This window comes from Dendrobates tinctorius, unplaced genomic scaffold (assembly GCF_039654945.1).
Source record: "Dendrobates tinctorius isolate UK_male_01 unplaced genomic scaffold, ASM3965494v1 ptg000035l, whole genome shotgun sequence".
Classification (NCBI taxonomy): Eukaryota; Metazoa; Chordata; class Amphibia; order Anura; family Dendrobatidae; genus Dendrobates; species Dendrobates tinctorius.
In genome coordinates, this window is record NW_027361703.1 from 42,160,459 (window position 1) to 42,183,012 (window position 22,554).

Genomic DNA, 22,554 nt, shown 5'->3' on the forward strand with positions numbered 1-22,554 from the left:
GACATTGTTTTCTCGTGACATATTGTACTTCATGTTAGTGGTAAAATTTCATTCAAATAACTTGCGTTTATTTGTGAGAAAAACGGAAATTTGGCGAAAATTTTGAAAATTTCGCAATTTTCCAACTTTGAATTTTTATGCCCTTAACCGGTTCCCGACCTGTGACACAGCGTATGCGTCATGAAAGTCGGTGCCAATCCGACCTGTGACGCATACCCTGTGTCACAGAATGATCGCCCTCCTGCGGGCCGGGTGACCGGGGTGAATGAAAGGTCACCCGGCCCGCAGGTACAGGGGGACCTATACTTGACCCCAGGGGGGGTGGCTTAGCCCCCCCGGGTCTACGATCACTCCTGGTGACCTTTTTGTCACCCCCCTCATATCTGATTGGAGCTAGCGTCCATGTGACGCTAGCCCTCCAATCAGATGTGGAGGGGCGGAGAAAAACAATGTCTGCCTCGCTCCTCAGCTTCATCCCATCTGTGGAAGCCGAGGAGTGAGGTGCCCGACCGCTGACCTGCCCCCCAGAGACCGCGATCGCCGCCGCTGCCCGCCGCCGCCGCCTGCTGCTGCCGCCGCCGCCGCCCGCCGCCGCTGCTAGCTCCACCGCTGCTTGTTCTGACAGGTACTCCCCCCTCCTGTCCTCCACTCCCCCCAACCTCCCCTCCCTCCCCCCTTCCCCCCCTGATCACCACTTGATCGGCTGATCACCCCATCCACCTCCAATTACCTGCTGCATTTTCTCACCTCCTCCAGCAGGCTCGATTTGCTCCCCTCCTCCCTCCTGCCCCCCCTGCGCCTGACAGCTCCATTTCTCTCCTCCTCCCCTTGTGATCACCCCCTGATCACCCCCTAATCACCCCCTAATCACCCCCTGCCCCCCCAATCACCTGTTGCTGGTCCTCTGCTCCCCTCCTGCCCCAAACCGCATCTGACAGCCCCATCCTCCCCTCCAATTACCCCGTGCCCCCCTGATCACCCCCTGCCCCCCTGATCACCCCCTGACCCCCTGATCACCCCCTGCCCCCCTGATCACCCCCTGATCACCCCCTGCCCCCCTGATCACCCCCTGATCATCTGCTGCCGGCTTCATCTACAGCTGGTCCTCTGCTACTCTCCTGCCCCCCCCCGCACCTGACAGCCCCATCCTCCTCTGGTGATCACCCCCCCACTGATCACCCCAATCACCCCGTGCCCCCCTGATCACCCCGTGCCCCCCTGATCACTCCCTGATCACCCCCTGATCACTTACTGCTTCTGCTGGCTCCATAAACAGCTCGTCCTCTGCTCCCCTCCTGCCCCCTCAGCGCCTGACAGCTTCATCCTCCCCTGGTGATCCCCCCACCCAGTAATCACCCCAATCACCCCGTGCCCCCCTGATCACCCCGTGCCCCCCTGATCACCCCGTGCCCCCCTGGTCACCCCCCTGATCACCTGCTGCTGCCGGCTTCATCTGTAGCTGGTCCTCGGCTCACCTTCTGCCCCCCCAGCAACTGATAGCCCCATCCTCCCCTGGTGATCACCCCCCTCAGTGATCACCCAAATCACCCCCTGCCCCCCTGATCACCCCCTGCCCCCTTGATCACCCCCTGCCCCGCTGATCACCCCCTGATCACCTGCTGCTACTGCCGGCTCCATCTGCTGCTGCATCTTCCTGCCCCGCTCGCGCCAGACAGCCCCTACCCGCGCCAGACAGCCCCTGCCCGCGCCAGACAGCCCGCGCCAGACAGCCCGCGCCAGACAGCCCGCGCCAGACAGCCCCCGCCCGCGCCAGACAGCCCGCACCAGACAGCCCCCGCCCGCGCCAGACAGCCCTCGCCCGCGCCTGACAGCCCGCGCCTGACAGCCCGCACCTGACAGCCCGCACCTGACAGTCCCGTCCTGCAGTAGAAAGTTTTTCACCAAACACTCGCACATACACACGCACACTATAATAAAGCTTTTTTACACACGCACACACCACACACAATGTCCCGCTCATCCCGGTCATCCCAGTCACAAAGGGTCTACTCAGTTGAGGAGGCATATGAAATTATTGCCTCCGAAACTGATAGTGAGGAGGACCCCACCTTTCTCTATACCTCCCACTCTTCCTCTTCCAGCGACATAGACTTGCCACCACCAAGATCTCGCAGGACGAGAAATCGTCCGGAGCCCAGGGAGGAAGAGTCGGAGGCCTTAGAGGAAGAGTCGGGTACCTTGGAGGAAGTCCCACAGTCAAGTGTGAGTTTCCCCCAACCTAGTGCTAGTCACGCCCAACCTAGCACTAGTGCTCCCTCCTGGACCCCCGTCCCTGAAAATTTTGCTCCACGGATTCCTGATTTTGTTCCCCAATCAGGAATCCAGTTTGAGACTGCCAACTTCAGGGAAATAGACTTTTTCAAAGTCTTTTTCTCGGAGTCAATCGTCAGTCTCATGGTGGAGCAAACAAACTTGTATGCCCAACAATTTTTAGCGGAACACCCAATTTCTTCATTCTCTACTTGGAGTCCCGTGGACTCTGTAGAAATGATTAAATATTGGGGACTGGTCCTTCACATGGGGATTGTGAAGAAACCAGAAATTCGCCAATACTGGAGTACCGATATTTTATATCAAACTCCAGTATTTGGCATGGTTATGTTTTGCAAACGTTTTGAGGCGATTCATAAATTTCTCCATTTCAGGGACAACACTGAAAGCCTTCCCCGCGATGACCCGAATTTTGATAGACTGTTCAAAATTCGGCCGCTCGTCGAACACTTCAGCAACAAGTTTGCTGAAGTGTACATTCCCGAAAGGGAAATTTGTGTGGATGAATCCCTCGTCCACTACAAAGGGAGGCTTCATTTCCGTCAGTACCTGCCCAGCAAAAGGGCGAGGTACGGGATAAAACTCTACAAGCTGTGTGAGAGTTCCTCAGGGTACACTCTCAGCTTTAGAGTTTACCAAGGAAAGGACAGTAGGATCCAGCCCCCAGAATGTCCACTTGCTTTGGGGTTGAGTGGGAAAATAGTGTGGGATTTGGTCCACCCAATGCTTGATAAAGGTTACCATCTGTACGTTGATAACTTTTATACAAGCATCACACTATTTCAATCCCTCTCTGCCAGAGCTACCGTCGCTTGCGGTACCGTGCGCAGAAACCAGAGGGGTCTCCCTTTGCCGCTAATTGAGCAGCCTCTCCCAAAGGGTGAGAGCCGAGCCCAATGTAGCGGCAACATGCTTGTTGTCAAGTTCAAAGACAAAAGAGAAGTCTTTATCTTGACCACAATCCATGGCGCCGGCACCACGGCCACCACCGTTCGAGGTACTCCAGCACCAGTCCACAAACCGGACTGTGTCCTGGCGTACAACCATCACATGGGGGGAGTTGATCTTTCTGATCAAGTCCTCCAGCCCTATAATGCCATGCGGAAGACGAAGGTGTGGTACAAAAAACTGGCTGTGTACCTCGTACAAATGGCACTGTATAATGCATGCGTGCTATCACGATGTGCAGGCCAGAACCACTCCTTCCTTGAGTTCCAGGAGGCGGTGATAAAGGCCATGATTTTTGGAGAGGAGGACGGAGCGCGCCCCAGCACCCCTGGAACTCAAGTTTCCCGTATGGTACCAGGGCAACATTTTCCCAGTGAGGGGACAACAAGAAAAAGGTGCCGGGTGTGCTATAAAAGGGGGACAAGAAAAACGACTCGTTTCCAATGTGAAACGTGTCCTGACAAACCTGGACTGTGTTTGAATGAATGCTTCAGAATTCATCACACGTCCATGGACTAAACACATCCAGACATTCCACGACAGAACTCACCCACACTAGGCTGACATACACAACACCACACACATCAACCTGACGTACACTACACCACACACACCAACCTGACATAGTGTGTCAGGTTTGTGTGTGTGGTGTAGTGTACATCAGGTTGGTGTGTGTGGCCTAGTGTACGTCAGGTTGGTATGTGTGCTGTACACTACACCACACATACCAACCTGTCGTACACTACACTACACCACACACACTAACCTGACGTACACTACACCACACACACCAACCTGACGTAGTGTGTCAGGTTGGTGTGTGTGGTGTAGTGTACATCAGGTTGGTGTGTGTGGCGTAGTGTACGTCAGGTTGGTGAGTATGTGTGCTGTACACTACACCACACACACCAACCTGACGTACACTACACCAAACACCAACCTGATGTACACTACACCACACACACCAACCTGACATAGTGTGTCAGGTTGGTGTGTGTGGTGTAGTGTACATCAGGTTGGTGTGTGTGGCCTAGTGTACGTCAGGTTGGTATGTGTGCTGTACACTACACCACACACCAACCTGTCGTACACTACACCACACACACTAACCTGACGTACACTACACCACACACACCAACCTGACGTAGTGTGTCAGGTTGGTGTGTGGTGTAGTGTACATCAGGTTGGTGTGTGTGGCCTAGTGTACGTCAGGTTGGTATGTGTGCTGTACACTACACCACACACACCAACCTGTCGTACACTACACCACACACACTAACCTGACGTACACTACACCACACACACCAACCTGACGTAGTGTGTCAGGTTGGTGTGTATGGTGTAGTGTACATCAGGTTGGTGTGTGTCGCCTAGTGTACGTCAGGTTGGTATGTGTGCTGTACACTACACCACACACACCAACCTGTCGTACACTACACCACACACACTAACCTGACTTACACTACACCACACACACCAACCTGACGTAGTGTGTCAGGTTGGTGTGTGTGGTGTAGTGTACATCAGGTTGGTGTGTGTGGCCTAGTGTACGTCAGGTTGGTGAGTATGTGTGCTGTACACTACACCACACACACCAACCTGACGTACACTACACCACATACCAACCTGACGTACACTACACCACACACACCAACCTGACCTAGTGTCAGGTTGGTGTGTGTGGCGTAGTGTACGTCAGGTTGGTGTGTGGTGTAATATAGTGTACATCATGTTGTTGTCGTGTGTGTCGATGGTGTATACTACACCACACACCAACCTGACATACACTACATACTTTCCATAAGCGACATGGTGTCCGCTAACGATTGGAGCTAATTTTCCATTCAAAAAGTCAAATGGCGCTCCCTTCTGAGCCCTGCCGTGCACCCAAACAGTGGTTCCCCCCCACATATGAGGTATCTGTGTACTCAGGAGAAATTTCCCAACAAATTTTAGGATCCACTTTATCCTGTTGCCCATGTAAAAATGAAAAAATTGAGGCTAAAAGAAAATTTTTGTGAAAAAAAAGTACTTTTTTATATTTACGGCTCAATTTGTGAAGCACCTGGGGGTTCGGAGTGCTCACTATGCATCTAGATAAGTTCCTTGGGGGGTCTAGTTTCCAAAATGGGGTCACTTGTGGGGATGCTCCAATGTTTCAGCACACAGGGACTCTCCAAACGCGACATGTCAACCATTAAATATTGCAGCATATTTTCCATTCAAAAAGTCAAATGGCGCTTCTTCCCTTCTGAGCCCTGCCGTGCGCCCAAACAGTGGTTTATGACCACATATGAGGTATCGGTGTACTCAGGAGAAATTTCCCAACAAATTTTAGGATCCATTTTATCCTGTTGCCCATGTGAAAATGAAAAAATTGAGGCTAAAAGAAAATTTTTGTGAAAAAAAAAGTACTTTTTCATAATTACGGCTCAATTTGTGAAGCACCTGGGGGTTCAGAGTGCTCACTATGCATCTAGATAAGTTCCTTGGGGGGTCTAGTTTCCAAAATGGGGTCACTTGTTGGGGTGCTCCAATCTTTAGGCACACAGGGGCTCTCCAAACGCGACATGGTGTACGCTGAAGATTGGAGCTAATTTTCCAGTCAAAAAGTCAAATGGCGCTCCTTCCCTTCTGAGCCCTGCCGTGCGCCCAAACAGTGGTTTATGACCACATATGAGGTATCGGTGTACTCAGGAGAAATTTCCCAACAAATTTTAAGATCCATTTTATCCTGTTGCCCATGTGAAAATGAAAAAATTGAGGCTAAAAGAAAATTTTTGTGAAAAAAAAAGTACTTTTTCATAATTACGGCTCAATTTGTGAAGCACCTGGGGGTTCAGAGTGCTTACTATGCATCTAGATAAGTTCCTTGGGGGGTCTAGTTTCCAAAATGGGGTCACTTGTTGGGGTGCTCCAATCTTTAGGCACACAGGGGCTCTCCAAACACGACATGGTGTACGCTGAAGATTGGAGCTAATTTTCCAGTCAAAAAGTCAAATGGCGCTCCTTCCCTTCTGAGCCCTGCCGTGCCCCCAAACAGTGGTTTATGACCACATATGAGGTATCGGTGTACTCAGGAGAAATTTCCCAACAAATTTTAAGATCCATTTTATCCTGTTGCCCATGTGAAAATGAAAAAATTGAGGCTAAAAGAAAATTTTTGTGAAAAAAAAAAGTACTTTTTCATAATTACGGCTCAATTTGTGAAGCACCTGGGGGTTCAGAGTGCTCACTATGCATCTAGATAAGTTCCTTGGGGGGTCTAGCTTCCAAAATGGGGTCACTTGTTGGGGTGCTCCAATCTTTAGGCACACAGGGGCTCTCCAAACGCGACATGGTGTACGCTGAAGATTGGAGCTAATTTTCCAGTCAAAAAGTCAAATGGCGCTCCTTCCCTTCTGAGCCCTGCCGTACGCCCAAACAGTGGTTTATGACCACATATGAGGTATCGGTGTACTCAGGAGAAATTTCCCAACAAATTTTAAGATCCATTTTATCCTGTTGCCCATGTGAAAATGAAAAAATTGAGGCTAAAAGAAAATTTTTGTGAAAAAAAAAGTACTTTTTCATAATTACGGCTCAATTTGTGAAGCACCTGGGGGTTCAGAGTGCTTACTATGCATCTAGATAAGTTCCTTGGGGGGTCTAGTTTCCAAAATGGGGTCACTTGTTGGGGTGCTCCAATCTTTAGGCACACAGGGGCTCTCCAAACGCGACATGGTGTACGCTGAAGATTGGAGCTAATTTTCCAGTCAAAAAGTCAAATGGCGCTCCTTCCCTTCTGAGCCCTGCCGTGCGCCCAAACAGTGGTTTATGACCACATATGAGGTATCGGTGTACTCAGGAGAAATTTCCAAACAAATTTTAGGATCCATTTTATCCTGTTGCCCATGTGAAAATGAAAAAATTGAGGCTAAAAGAAAATTTTTGTGAAAAAAAAGTACTTTTTTATAATTATGGCTCAATTTGTGAAGCACCTGGGGGTTCAGAGTGCTCACTATGCATCTAGATAAGTTCCTTGGGGGGTCTAGTTTCCAAAATGGGGTCACTTGTTTGGGTGCTCCAAACTTTAGGCACACAGGGGCTCTCCAAACGCGACATGGTGTACGCTGAGGATTGGAGCTAATTTTCCAGTCAAAAAGTCAAATGGCGCTCCTTCCCTTCTGAGCCCTGCCGTGCGCCCAAACAGTGGTTTATGACCACATATGAGGTATCGGTGTACTCAGGAGAAATTTCTCAACAAATTTTATGATCCATTTTATCCTGTTGCCCATGTGAAAATGAAAAAATTGAGGCTGAAAGAAAATTTTTGGGAAAAAAAAGTACTTTTTCATATTTACAGCTAAATTTGTGAAGCACCTGGGGGTTCGGAGTGCTCACTATGCATCTACATAAGTTCCTCAGGGGGTCTAGTTTCCAAAATGGTGTCATTTGTGGGGGTGCTCCAATGTTTAGGCACACAGGGGCTCTCCAAACGCGACATGGTGTACGCTGAGGATTGGAGCTAATTTTCCAGTCAAAAAGTCAAATGGCGCTCCTTCCCTTCTGAGCCCTGCCGTGCGCCCAAACAGTGGTTTATGACCACATATGAGGTATCGGTGTACTCAGGAGAAATTTCCCAACAAATTTTAGGATCCATTTTATCCTGTTGCCCATGTGAAAATGAAAAAATTGAGGCTAAACGAAAATTTTTGTGAAAAAAAAGTACTTTTTCATATTTACGGCTCAATTTGTGAAGCACCTGGGGGTTCAGAGTGCTCACTATGCATCTAGATAAGTTCCTTGGGGGGTCTAGTTTCCAAAATGAGGTCACTTGTGGGGGTGCTCCAATGTTTCGGCACACAGGGACTCTCCAAATGCAACATGGCAACCGCTAAATATTCCAGCATATTTTCCATTCAAAAAGTCAAATGGCACTCCTTCCCTTCTGAGCCCTGCTGTGCACCCAAACAGTGGTTTATGACCACATATGAGGTATCGGTGTACTCAGGAGAAATTTCCCAACAAACTTTAGGATCCATTTTATCCTGTTACCCATGTGAAAATGAAAATATTGATGATAACACAAAATTTTTGTTGGAAAAATTAAAATGTCCATTTTTTTCTTCCATGTTGCTTTAGTTCCTGTGAAGCACCTGAAGGGTTAATAAACTTCTTGAATGTGGTTTTGAGTACCTTGAGGGGTGCAGTTTTTAGAATGGTGTCACTTTTGGGTATTTTCTGCCATATAGACCCCTCAAAATGACTTCAAATGTGAGGTGGTCCCTAAAAAAAATGGTTTTGTAAATTTTGTTGTAAAAGTGAGAAATCGCTGGTTAAATTTTAACCCTTATAACTTCCTAACAAAAAAAAATTTTGATTCCAAAATTGTGCTAATATAAAGTAGACATGTGGGAAATGTTATTTATTAACTATTTTGTGTCAAATAACTCTCTGGTTTAACAGAATAAAAATTCAAATTTTGAAAATTGTGAAATTTTCAGAATTTTCACTAAATTTCCATTTTTTTCATAAATAAACGCAAAAATTATCAACCTAAATTTACCACTAAGATGAAGCCCAATGTGTCACGAAAAAACAATCTCAGAATCGCTAGGATCCGTTGAAGCGTTCCTAAGTTATTACCTCATAAAGGGACACTGGTCAGAATTGCAAAAAATGGCCAGGTCGTTAAGGTCAAAATAGGCTGGGTCATGAAGGGGTTAAATCACAGAGATACGGCACACAAAAAACTTGATAACTAACATTTCCCACATGTTTACTTTACATCAGCACAATTTTGGAACCAAAATTTTTTTTTGTTAGGAAGTTATAAGGGTTAAAAGTTGACCAGCAATTTCTCATTTTTACAACACCATTTTATTTTTAAGACCACATCACATTTGAAGCCACTTTGAGGGGTCTATATGATAGAAAATACCCAAAAGTGACACCATTCTAAAAACTGCACCCCTTAAGGTGCTCAAAACCACATTCGAGAAGTTTATTAACCCTTTAGTTGCGTCACAGGAATTTTTTTGAATATTTAAAAAAAAATGAACATCTAACTTTTTTTCATAAAAAAAATACTTCAGGTTCAATTTTTTTTATTTTACCAAGGGTAACAGGAGAAATTGAACTGCAAAAGTTATTGTGCAATTTGTCTTGAGTACGCAGATACCTGATATGTGGGGGGGAACGAATGTTTCGGCGCATGGCAGAGCTCAGAATGAAAGGAGCGCCGTTTGACTTTTTCAATGCAAAATTGGCTGGAATTCAGATTGGACGCCATGTCACGTTTGGAGAGTCCCTGATGTACCTAAACAGTGGAAACCCCCTACAAGTGACCCCATTTTGGAAACTAGACCCCCCAAGGAACTTATCTAGATATGTGGTGAGAACTTTGAACCCACAAGGGCTTTACAGAAGTTTATAACGTACAGAGGTACAATTAAAAAATCATATTTTTTCCACAAAAATGATCTTTTCACCCCAATTTTTATTTTCCCAGGGGTAACAGGACCCTAAAAGTTAGTGTGCAATTTGTCCTGAGTACGCTGATACCCCACATGTGGGTGTAAACCACTATTTGGGCGCATGGCAGAGCTCGGAAGGGAAGCAGCGCCATTTGACGTTTTTGGCTGGAATTGAGATCGGACACCATGTCGCGTTTGGAAAACCCCTGATGTACCAAAAAAGTGGAAACCCCCCACAAATGACACCATTTTGGAAACTAGACCCCCTAAGGAACTTATCTAGATGTGTGGTGAGAACTTTGAACCCCCATGGGCTTCACAGAAGTTTATAACATAAAGCCATACAATTAAAAAATCACATTTTTTCCACAAAAATTATCTTTTCACCCTCAATTCTTATTTTTCCAAGGGTAACAGGACCCTAAAAGTTATTGTGCAATTGGTCCTGAGTACGCTGATACCCCACATGTGGGGGTAAACCACTATTAGGGCGCATGGCAGAGCTCGGAAGGGAAGCAGCGCCATTTGACGTTTTTGGCTGGAATTGAGATCGGACACCATGTCGCGTTTGGAAAACTCCTGATGTATCAAAACAGTGGAAACCCCCCACAAATGACACCATTTTGGAAACTAGACCCCCTAAGGAACTTATCTAGATGTGTGGTGAGAACTTTGAACCCCCATGGGCTTCACAGAAGTTTATAACATAAAGCCATACAATTAAAAAATCATATTTTTTCCACAAAAATGATCTTTTCACCCTCAATTGTTATTTTTCCAAGGGTAACAGGACCCTAAAAGTTATTGTGCAATTTGTCCTGAGTACGCTGATACCCCACATGTGGGGGTAAACCACTATTTGGGCGCATGGCAGAGCTCGGAAGGGAAGCAGCGCCATTTGACGTTTTTGGCTGGAATTGAGATCGGACACCATGTCGCGTTTGGAGAGCCCCTAATGTACCTAAACAGTGGAAACCCCCCACAAATGACACCATTTTGTAAACTAGACCCCCCAAGGAACTTATCTAGATGTGTGGTGAGCACTTTGTACCCCCCAGTGCTTCACAGAAGTTTACAACGCCCGGGCGTGAAAATAAAAAATTCGTATTTTTTCCACAAACATGATCTTTTAGTCACCATTTTTTTATTTTCCCAAGGGTAACAGGAGAAATTGAACCCCAAAAGTTGTTGTCCAATTTGTCCTGAGTACGCTGACACCCCATATGTGGGATAAAACTACTGTATGGACACACGTCAGGGCTCAGAAGGGAAGTAGTGACGTTTTGGAATGCAGACTTTGATGGAATGGTCTGCGGGTGTCATGTTGCCTTTGGAGAGCCCCTAATGTACCTAAACAGTGAAAACCCCCACAAGTGACCCCATTTTGGAAACGAGACCCCCTAAGGAACTTATCTAGATGTGAGGTGAGCGCTTTGAACCCCCAAGGGCTTCACAGAAGTTTATAATGCCCGGGCATGAAAATAAAAAAATCGTATTTTTTCCAGAAACATGATCTTTTAGTCCCCAATTTTTTCATTTTCCCAAGGGTAACAGGAGAAATTGGACCCCCAAAAGTTGTTGTCCAATTTGTCCTGAGTACGCTGACACCCCATATGTGGGAGAAAACTACTGTATGGACACACGTCGGGGCTCGGAAGGGAAGCAGTGACGTTTTGGAATGCAGACTTTGATGGAATGGTCTGCGGGTGTCATGTGCGTTTGGAGAGCCCCTGATGTACTTAAACTATTGAAACTCCCCACAAGTGACCCCATTTTGGACACTAGACCCCCCATGGAACTTATCTAGATGTGTGGTGAGCACTTTGAACCCCCAAGTGCTTCACAGAAGTTTATAACACTCGGACGTGAAAATAAAAAAATCATTTTTTTCCACAAAAATTATATTTTTGCCCCCAATTTCTTATTTTCCTAAGGGTAACAGGAGAAATTGGACCCCAAAAATTGTTTTGCAATTTGTCCTGAGTAGGCTGATACCCTACATGTGGGGGTAAAACACTGTTTGGGCGCATAGCAGAGCTTGGAAGGGAAGGAGCACCATTTGACTTTTTCAACGCAGAATTGGCTGGAATTGAGATCAGACGCCATGTTGCATTTGGAGAGCCCCTGATGTGCCCAAACAGTGGAAACCCCCAATTCTAACTCCAACCCGAACCCCAACACGCCCCTAGCCCTAACCCTAGCCCTAACCCTAGCCCTAACCCTAACCCTAGCCCTAGCCCTAACCCTAACCCTACCCCAACACACCCCTAGCCCTAACCCTAGCCCTAACCCTAATGGAAAAATGGAAATAAATACATTTTTTTAATGTTATTATTTTTCACTAACTAAGGGGGTGATAACGGGGGTTTGATTTACTATTTATGGCGGTTTTTATGTTTGGCGGCTGTCGCACGCTAAAAGACGCTTTTTATTGTAAAAATAGTTTTTGCATCACCACATATTGAGAGCTATAATTTTTCCGTATTTTGACCCACTGAGTCATGTGAGGTCTTATTTTTTGCGGGACGAGTTGATGTTTTTATTGGTACCATTTTCGGGCACGTGAAATTTTTTGATCGCTTTTTATTCCGATTTTTGGGACGCAGAATGAACAAAAACCAGCGTTTCATGTATTTCTTTTGGGGGGGGTGCGTTTACACCGTTCCGCGTGCGGTAAAATTGATAAAGCGATTTTATTCTTCGGGTCAGTATGGTTACAGCGATACTTCATTTAGGTCTTTTTTTATGTTTTTGTCGGTTTTATGCAATGAAAACTATTTTATATAAAAAATAATTATTTTTGCATCGCTTTATTCAGCGAGCTATAACTTTTTTATTTTTTCGCTGATGATGCTGTGTCATGGCTCGTTTTTTGCGGGACAAGATGACGTTTTCAGCGGTACCATGGATATTTATATGCGTCTTTTTGATCGCGCGTTATTACACTTTTTGTTTGGCGGTATGATAATAAATCATTATTTTTTGATTCGTTTTTTATTTTTATTTTTTAAGGGGTTCGCTAAAGGGGTTAACTAATGGGACAGTTTTATAGGGTGGGTCGTTACGGACGCGGCGATACCTAATATGTGTACTTTTATTGTTTTTTTTTTTATTTCCAAAAAATGGATTTATTGGGGGAATATTTTTTTTTTTTTTCTAATATATTTGGCGATTTTTTTAAAATTATTTTTACACTTTTTTTTTTTTTTTTTTTTTACTTTATTAAATAGTCCCAGGTGGGACATCACTGTCCTGTGACAGATCGCTGATCTGTCACATCACAGATCACTGTGACAGATCAGCGATCTGACACAGGCACTGCAGAAGGCTTCCTCATGCCTGCGCTTTGCAGGCACTGAGGAAGCCAGCTTCCTGCAGGCCCCCGAAGGCCCCCGTCGCCATCTTGGATTCGGGGGCCTGGAGGAAAGGAGTCCCCCGCAGCAGTGCTGCACATTGCGCTGCCGTGGGGGGCTCAGGGAAGCACAGAGGGAGCCCCCTCCCTGCCGATGCTTCCCTTTAACCCCCGGTACACCGCGATCGTGTTTGATCGCGGTGTGCAAGGGGTTAACGTGTCGGGGGCGGTCCGTGACCGCCCCTGACACATTGTGCCGGGTGTCAGCTGTGATAATCAGCTGACACCCGGCCGCGATCAGCGGCGCTCACCACGTGGGCGCCGCTGATCGTGCCGACGTACTATCCCGTCCATGGGCATAGGGGCCCAGGTCCCATGGACGGGATAGTACGTCGGATGGCAGAAAGGGGTTAATCTATTTTCAGTGGTCAGGTGAGACTAAGTATCATGACCTGAAAAACCCGTAGTACAAAATTTACATTATTCTGTAACTTCGTAGAGAAGATTTGATGTTCCTTCAGTCCAATGCTACTTTATAGTGGGACAAAGAGTCCATTCTACCATGAAACTAACTGGCGCAAACTATCAGTTTTTAATGGGGCTGTCTGGGGAAGAAGGATTATTTACAAGAATGCTTGGAATGGTGCACAAAAAATCAGAAAGGTCATACATACCTGACGGATCACCCATCACTGACGTTCGCGTGCTGTCCAGCCACCAAGTGGCCTCTCTTGCTGCTGCAGTGACAATGTCCAAGCCAGGGTCACTAACTATCCAGACATTTCTGCACAACCCGTGAAAAAAAAAGAAAGCAGACACAATTTGTATAAATTAGGAAAGCTTGTACAGATTATCAAGGTTATAAATGTCTTCATTGTACAGTTCACAGAGAACATCTTCATGTCTGTATTCTGAGCTGCACACACATATCACTTATAATCTTTATGATTTATTATGGGATTTTAGCATGGATATCCGCTTTATACACAAAACCGACTGCCAGTGTTAAGGTAAATGGGGTCTTGTCACAGGAGTTTGCATTATGGAACGGCAAACGTCAAGGGTGCCCACGATCCCCTCTGATTTTTTACTCACCCTGAAACCCTTTCTCAGGACAGTCTTATCCAACTCTAACATTATGGGTCCTTGCATTCGTGGCTTGCCCTATTGTGGCTTATGCATATGACCTACCTTCTTTTATTAACTACCAGACTACTTCTGTTCCAAACTTGATGGCAGATGCAGGGGTGTACACAAAAATCACAAGTAACCCATAGCAAAAGTTCTATTTGGGCCCTCCATACCTCTAAAAAATATATAATATTTATATTTTTTTCACTGAGATGGAGACATACAGTACAGACCAAAAGTTTGGACACCTCTTCTCATTCAAAGAGTTTTCTTTGTTTTCATGACTATGAAAATTGTAGATTCACTCTGAAGGCATCAAAACTATGAATTATCATTTGTGGAATTATATAATTAACCAAAAAGTGTGAAACAACTGAAAATATGTCTTATATTCTAGGTTCTTCAAAGTAGCCACCTTTTGCTTTGATTACTAACAGTCTTGAAGGAGTTCCCAGAGATGCTTAGCGCTTGTTGGTCCTTTTGCCTTCACTCTGCGGTCCAGCACACCCCAAACCATCTCGATTGGGTTCAGGTCTGGTGACTGTGGAGGCCAGGTCATCTGGCGTAGCACCCCATCACTCTCCTTCTTGGTCAAATAGCCCTTACTCAGCCTGGATGTGTGTTTGGGGTCATTGACCTGTTGAAAAATAAATGATGGTCCAACTAAATGCAAACCGGATGGAATAGCATGACGCTGCAAGATGCTGTGGTAGCCATGCTGGTTCAGAATGCCTTCAATTTTGAATAAATCCCCAACAGTGTCACCAGCAAAGCACCCCCACACCATCACACCTCCTCCTCCATGCTTCACGGTGGGAACCAGGCATGTAGAGTCCATCCGTTCACCTTTTCTGTGTCGCACAAAGACACGGTGGTTGGAACCAAAGATCTCAAATGTGGACTCATCAGACCAAAGCACAGATTTCCACTGGTCTAATGTCCATTCCTTGTGTTCTTTAGCACAAACAAGTCTCTTCTGCTTGTTGCCTGTCCTTAGCAGTGGTTTCCTAGCAGCTATTTTACCATGAAGGCCTGCTGCACAAAGTCTCCTCTTAACAGTTGTTGCAGAGATGTGTCTGCTGCTAGAACTCTGTGTGGCATTGACCTGGTCTCTAATCTGAGCTGCTGTTAACCTGCGATTTCTGAGGCTGGTGACTCGGATGAACTTATTCTCCACAGCAGAGGTGACTCTTGGTCTTCCTTTCCTGGGGCGGTCGTCATGTGAGTCAGTTTCTTTGTAGCACTTGATGGTTTTTGCCACTGCACTTGGGGACACTTTCAAAGTTTTCCCAATTATTTCGGACTGACTGACCTTCATTTCTTAAAGTAAGGATGGACACTCGTTTTTCTTTACTTAGTTACTTTTTTCTTGCCATAATACAAATTCTAACAGCCTATTCAGTGGACTATCAGCTGTGTATCCACCAGACTTCTGCACAACACAACTGATGGTCCCAACCCCGTTGTATAAGGCAAGAAATCTCTCTTATTAAACCTGACAGGGCACACCTGTGAAGTGAAAACCATTTCTGGTGATTACCTCTTGAAGCTCATCAAGACAATGCCAAGAGTGTGCAAAGCAGAAATCAAAGCAAAAGGTGGCTACTTTGAAGAACCTAGAATATAAGACATATTTTCAGTTGTTTCACACTATTTTGTTAATTATGTAATTCCACATGTGTTAATTCATAGTTTTGATGCCTTCAGAGTGAATTTACAATTTTCATAGTCATGAAAATAAAGAAAACTCTTTGAGAAGGTGTGTCCAAACTTTTGGTCTGTACTGTATATGTGTAATATATACACAGTGGGTGCTGAAAGTATTCAGACACCTTTAAATTTTTCACTCTTTGTTTCATTGCAGCCATTTGGTGAATTCAAAAAATTCATTATTTTTTCTCATTAATGTACACTGCACTCCATCTTGACTGAAACAAACCAGAAATGTAGAAATTTTTGCAACTTTATTAAAAATTAAAAATGGAAATATCACTTGGTCATAAGTATTCAGACCCTTTGCTCAGACACTCATATTTAAGTCATATCTGCCCATTTCCTTGTGATCCTCCTTGAGATGGTTCTACTCCTTCATTGGAGTCCAGCTGTGTTTAATTAAACTGATAGGACTTGATTTGGAAAGGCACACTCCTGTCTATATAAGACCTCACAGCCCATGTCAGACCAAATGAGAATCACGAGGTCAAAGGAACTGGCCAAGGAGCTCAGAGACAGAATTGTGGCAAGGCACAGATCTGGCCAAGGTTAGAAAAGAATTTCTGTGGTACTCAGGGTTCATAAGAGCACAGGGGCCTCCATCATCCTTAAATGGAAGAAGTTTGGGACCACCAGAAGTCTTCTTATCCCTGGCCCTCCAGCCAAACTGAGCAATCATGGGAGAAGAGCCTTGGTGAGAAAGGTAAAGAAGAAGCCCAAGATCACTGTGGCTGAGCTCCAGAGATGCAGTAGGGAGATGGGAGAAAGTTCCACAAAGTCAACTATCACCTCCACCAGTCGGACATTTATGGCAGAGTGGCCCGATGGAAGCTTCTCCTTAGTGCAAGACATATGTAAGTCTGCATAGAGATTGGTAAAAAAACATGAAGGACTCCCAGACTATGAGAAATAAGATTCTCTGGTTTGATGAGTCAAAGATAGAACTTATTAGTGATAATTCTAAGCTTTATGTGAAGAAAACCAGGCACTTCTCATCACCAGCCCAATACAATCCCAACAGTGAAACATGATGGTGGCAGCATCATGCTATGGGGGTGTTTTTAAGCTGCAAGGACAGGACTGGTTGCAATTGAAGGAAACATTAAAGCGGCCAAGTACAGAGATATCTTGGATAAAAAGCTCTTCCAGAGTACTCTGGACCTCAGACTTGGCCGAAGGTTCACCTTCCAACATGACAATGACCCTAAAGCACACAGCTAAAATAACAAAGGAGTAGCTTCAGATCAACTCTGTGACCATTCTTGACTGGCCCAGCCAGAACCCTGACTTAAACCCAATTGAGCATCTCTGGAGAGAGCTGAAAATGGCTGTCCACCAACGTTCACCATCCAACTTGACAGAACAGAAGAGGATCTGCAAGGAAGAATGGCAGAGGATCCCAAAATCCAGGTGTGAAAAACTTGTTGCATCAATTCCAAGAAGACTCATGGCTGTATTAGCTCAAAAGGGTGCTTCGACTCCATACTGAGCAATGGCTCTGAATACTTATAACCATGTGATATTTCAATTTTTATTTTTTGATAAATATGCAAAAATTTCTACATTTCTGTTTTTTTCTGTCAAGATGGGGGAAGAGTGTACATTAATGAGAAATTTGAATTTACCAAATGACTGCAATGAAACAGAGTGAAAAAATTAAAGGGGTCTGAATATTTTTCTTACCCACTGTTTATACATTATATATAAATATATATAGAGAGAGGGTCATTACAGAGTGATCTATTTTGAGTGTTTAATACTGTTAGGCCAGCGTCACATTTGCGTGTGTGATTCGAGAAACTTACACGAGTCTCTCGCATCAATACCCGACGTGTTTCTATGCAGCCGCACACTCCGGTCCCGAGTGCCGGTGGCAGCGGCGGGTGTTCATGCGATAGATTCATGCAAGTGTCTCACATCACACACGCAAGTGTGATCCCGGCATTAATGTTGATGATTATGGCTTGCAGACAATGAATACCCAAAAGTCATCATCTCAGTAAATTAGAATACTCTATAACACCAGCTTGAAAAATTATATTAAAATACGAAATGTTGGCCTTCTGAAATACATGATCAGTAAATGCACTTAATACTTTGTCGTGGCTCCTTTGGCATCCATTACTGCATCAGTGCGACGTGGCATGGAGGCGATCAGCCTGTGGCACTGCTGAGGTGTTATGGAAGCCCAGGTTGCTTTGATAGCAGCCTTCAGCTTGTCTGCATTGTTGGGTCTGGTGTCTCTCATCTTCCTCTTGACGATACCCCATAGATTCTGTATGGGGTTAAGGTCAGGCGAGTTTGCTGGCCAATCAAGCACAGTGATACTGTTGTTTTTAAACCAGGAATTGGTACTTTTAGCAGTGTGGAAAAGGTGCCATGTTCTGCTGGAGAATGAAAGTTCCATCTCCAAAAAGCTTGTCGGCAGAGTTAAGCATGAAGTGTTCTAAATTTTACTGGTAGAGGGCTGCGCTGACTTTTGTCTTGATTAAAACACAGTGGACCTACACCAGCAGATGACATGGCTCCCCAAACCATCACTGATTGTGGAAACTTCACGCAAGACCTCAAGCAGCTTGGATTTTGTGCCTCTCCACTCTTCCTCCAGACTCTGGGACCTTGATTTCCAAATGAAATGCAAAATTTACTTTCATTTGAAAACAACAACTTGGACCCAGAGGCGTAGCAATGGTTTTGGTTCAGGTGGGGCGAAACTTCTCAGTGGGTCCCTAACCAGGTAACCTTGATTACAACTGGGTGACGCACCCTAAGAGAACCTCATCAAATGACCGCACTGTTGCTGAAAATAATTTCTATATAAACACCAATATTGATATTACCGCCATATGGTCAGTGGTAGATACCAGTCCTACAGAACATATAAAAGATCACAGCACAGTTATAGATAATGACTTACCGTTGACATTCTTTCTGATGGAATCGTTCACTTTTCCCATCTTTTCCATCTGGACCAGACCGACATGACAACTTCTTCCAACCAGGACTTGGCTGCAGAGATTACAACAAACACATGTTCATATTTTCAGCCTTTCACCAATGGGACTATGCTCAACCTGCACAAACTCCTTATCCTGCTGATACCCCAATGCTGAGCCGCTGCTGCCATATGTGTCCCTATTACTGCACCTACTGTGTGACCTCTAGCTGGTAATACAAACCTCTAGAATATAGTAATGCCCTGACAAAGTGCCCTAGAAAAGAGTGTCCACATTTTGTCCCCTAGAAAGTTATAATGCCCTCTGTTTGTCCCTTTGACAGTCACAGTAACCTGAGTTCAGCTATAACAATAAGTGCCCACTTTACATTTAATAATATCCCGAGTCTCACAGCTCCCCTATACATAGTGTGATGCTCTCTTGTACACAGTATAATGCCCCCTCACTGTATATATACTGACCCCATAGTATCCCCCAAACTATTTGATAGCTCCAACACTGTAATCCTAACACTGTATGATGGCCCCCTAGATAGCCTCCATATAGAATAATGCACCAGACAATCTAATATATAAAGCTCAATGTGGGTGTGTATGTATGTATGTATGTAAGTCCGGGATTGGGATCCGCACCGTCGCAGCTACAGCCACAAAATTTTGCACAGTCGCACGTCTGGACCCAGAGAGCATCATAGGCTATGTTGTGAGGCAAAATTTTAACCCCGCGCATTCCAATTCACCAAACAATTTTGCCCCTAGGTACATAATGGGGAAAAAGTGTATGTATTGGCATCTGCACCGTCGCAGCTACAGCCAGAAAATTTTGCACAGTCACATGTCTGGACCCCGAGCGCGTCATAGGCTATGCTGGGGGGGTGAAATTTTTACCCCGCGCATTCCAATTCACCAAACAATTTTGCCCCTATCTACATAATGGGGAAAAAGTGAAAGGAAAAGTGTTGGAGGCAAATTGACAGCTGCCAGATGTGAACAAGAGGGACCTAAAGAATGAGAGCGATGGCGCCAAAGAGTATATTCCGTACAGTTGCTAAGGTGGGGCCCTGACATGGGATACTCACCACACACGGGGATATTAACACACACACAAAATGCACCACACACTACCACGTGCTTCAACACATATACCACCCTCAGCACACATTTCACCACACATACACCAACCACGCCACATAAAAGTTGAAACACAAAAGTCACCACTCAATACTCGCCACGCTGTCCCAGAGCTGTATCGTCCATCTGTAAAGCTGGAAATAACACAATTTATTACCGTGCCAACACAGACCACCCTCTGACACAGACTGCAGGGGGAGCCCAATATCACAAGGGATAGGATTAGATACACGGCTCAGCAGTCAGTATCACACAGGAGAGGATTAGACACATGGCTCAGCAGGCAGTATCACACAGGATAGGATTAGATACATAGCTCAGCAGTCAGTATTACACAGGTTAGGATTAGATACACAGCTCAGCAGTCAGTATTACACAGGAGAGGATTAGACACATGGCTCAGCAGGCAGTATCACACAGGATAGGATTAGATATACAGCTCAGCAGTCAGGATCACACAGGATAGGATTAGATACACGGCTCAGCAGACAGTATCACACAGGGTAGGATTAGATACGCAGCTCAGCACACAGTATCACACAGAATAGTATTAGATACATGGCTCAGCAGACAGTATCACACAGAATAAGATTAGATACACGGCTCAGCAGTCAGTATCACACAGGATAGGATTAGATGCACGGTTTTTATGTGCAATATAATCCTTACAATTTGTTATAACTAACCACAGTTGGTTACTATGCCCAGGCAACGCCGGGCTCTTCAGCTAGTTCTCAATATAGTCCTTAATATAGTATAATGCAGTCCCAATAGGCCTCCATATAGCATAATGCATTCCCCATAGGCAGACTCTATATAGTATAATGCACCCCCCATAGGCAGCCTCTATAGTATAATGCAACCCTTAATATAATGCACCCTCATAGGCAGACTCTATTATAATGCAGCCCTTAATATAATGCACCCCCATAGGCAGATTCTATAGTATAAAGCAGTCCTTAATATAATGCAGCCCCATAGGCCTCCATATAGTATAATGTACCCCCATAGGCAGCCTCTATAGTATAATGTAGCCCTTAATATAATGCACCCCCATAGACAGCCTCTATAGTGCAATGCAGCCCTTAATATAATGCACCCCCATAGGCAGATTCTATAGTGTAATGCAGTCCTTAATATAAAGCAGCTCCATAGGCCTCCATATAGTATAATGCACCCCATAGGCAGCCTCTATAGTATAATGCAGACTTTAATATAATGCACCCCTATAGGCCTCCATATAGTATAACTAGATTATGGCCCGATGCTATCGCATCGGGAGGATGCGATAGCATCACACCTCTTGCCATGTTAACCCTCAACACACACACTCCTCTCACCTTTCACCATCTCCACTCACTCTTTCACTCCACATACGACCCCTTCTCTCACTCCGTCTCTCATACTCACGCCGTCATCGCCGCTGCTCCACGATCCCCGACATCTTCTTCCGCCGGCGCCATCCTGGATCCAGACGTTGTCCACGCCGGCGACATGTTCTTGCGGCGACGCCATCTTGAGTATCGTGAAATCCCGCGATAGTCAAGATGGCGTCGCCGGAAGAACATGTCGCTGGCGAGGACGACGTCGGGATCCAAAATGGCGTCGGCGAAATCTTGCGAGTTTTCGCCGACGCCATTTTGGATCCCGACGTCGTCGTCGCCGGCGACATGTTCTTGCGGCAACGCCATCTTGACTATCGCGAGATTTCGCCGATCCAAAATGGCGTCGCCGCAAGAACATGTCGCCGGCGTGGACGACATCGGGATCCAAAATGGCGTCGGCGTAATCTCGCGAGATTTTGCCGACGCCATCTTTTTGGATCCCGAGTCGTCCACGCCAGCGACATGTTCTTGCGGCGACACCATCTTGAATATCGCGGTATTTCACGAAATCCAAGATGGCGTCGCCGCAAGAACATGTCGGCGGCCTGGAGAACGTCTGGATCCAGGATCGCGGCGGCGGAGGAAGATGTCGGGGCAGCGACGATGACGGTGTGAGTATGAGAAACGGAGTGAGAGAAAGGAACGTATGTGGAGTGAAAGAGTGAGTGGACGTGAGTGGAGGTGAAAGGTGAGAGGAGTGTGTGTTGAGGCGGTGTGGTGTGCTGAGGGTTAACATGTGCGTGTGTGTGTGGTGACGTCACCGGTTACAACTGGACGGAAGTTGTTACAACCGGAAGCTGCTTAGGGCATTTATTATTATAGATGCACCCCCATAGGCAGCCTATATAGTATAATGCAGCCCTTAATATAATGCACCCCCATAGGCAGCCTCTATTGTATACTGAAGCCCTTAATATAATGCACCTCCAGAGGTAGACACTAATATAATGCAACCCCATTGGCAGACTCTAATATGATGCAGCCCCTAATATAATGCACCCCCATAGGCAGCATAATGCAGCCCCATAAAAAAATGAATCCAATACTCACCTCTCTTCCTCCTGGTTTCTCCAGTGCTCTAAGCGCCCGCTCATCTCCGGACCGCAGGTGTCGCAGTGTCTGTGATGTCAGATGCTGAGAGGGGATGAGGGTAGAGGGAGTGTAACACTCCTTCTCTCATCAATGCAG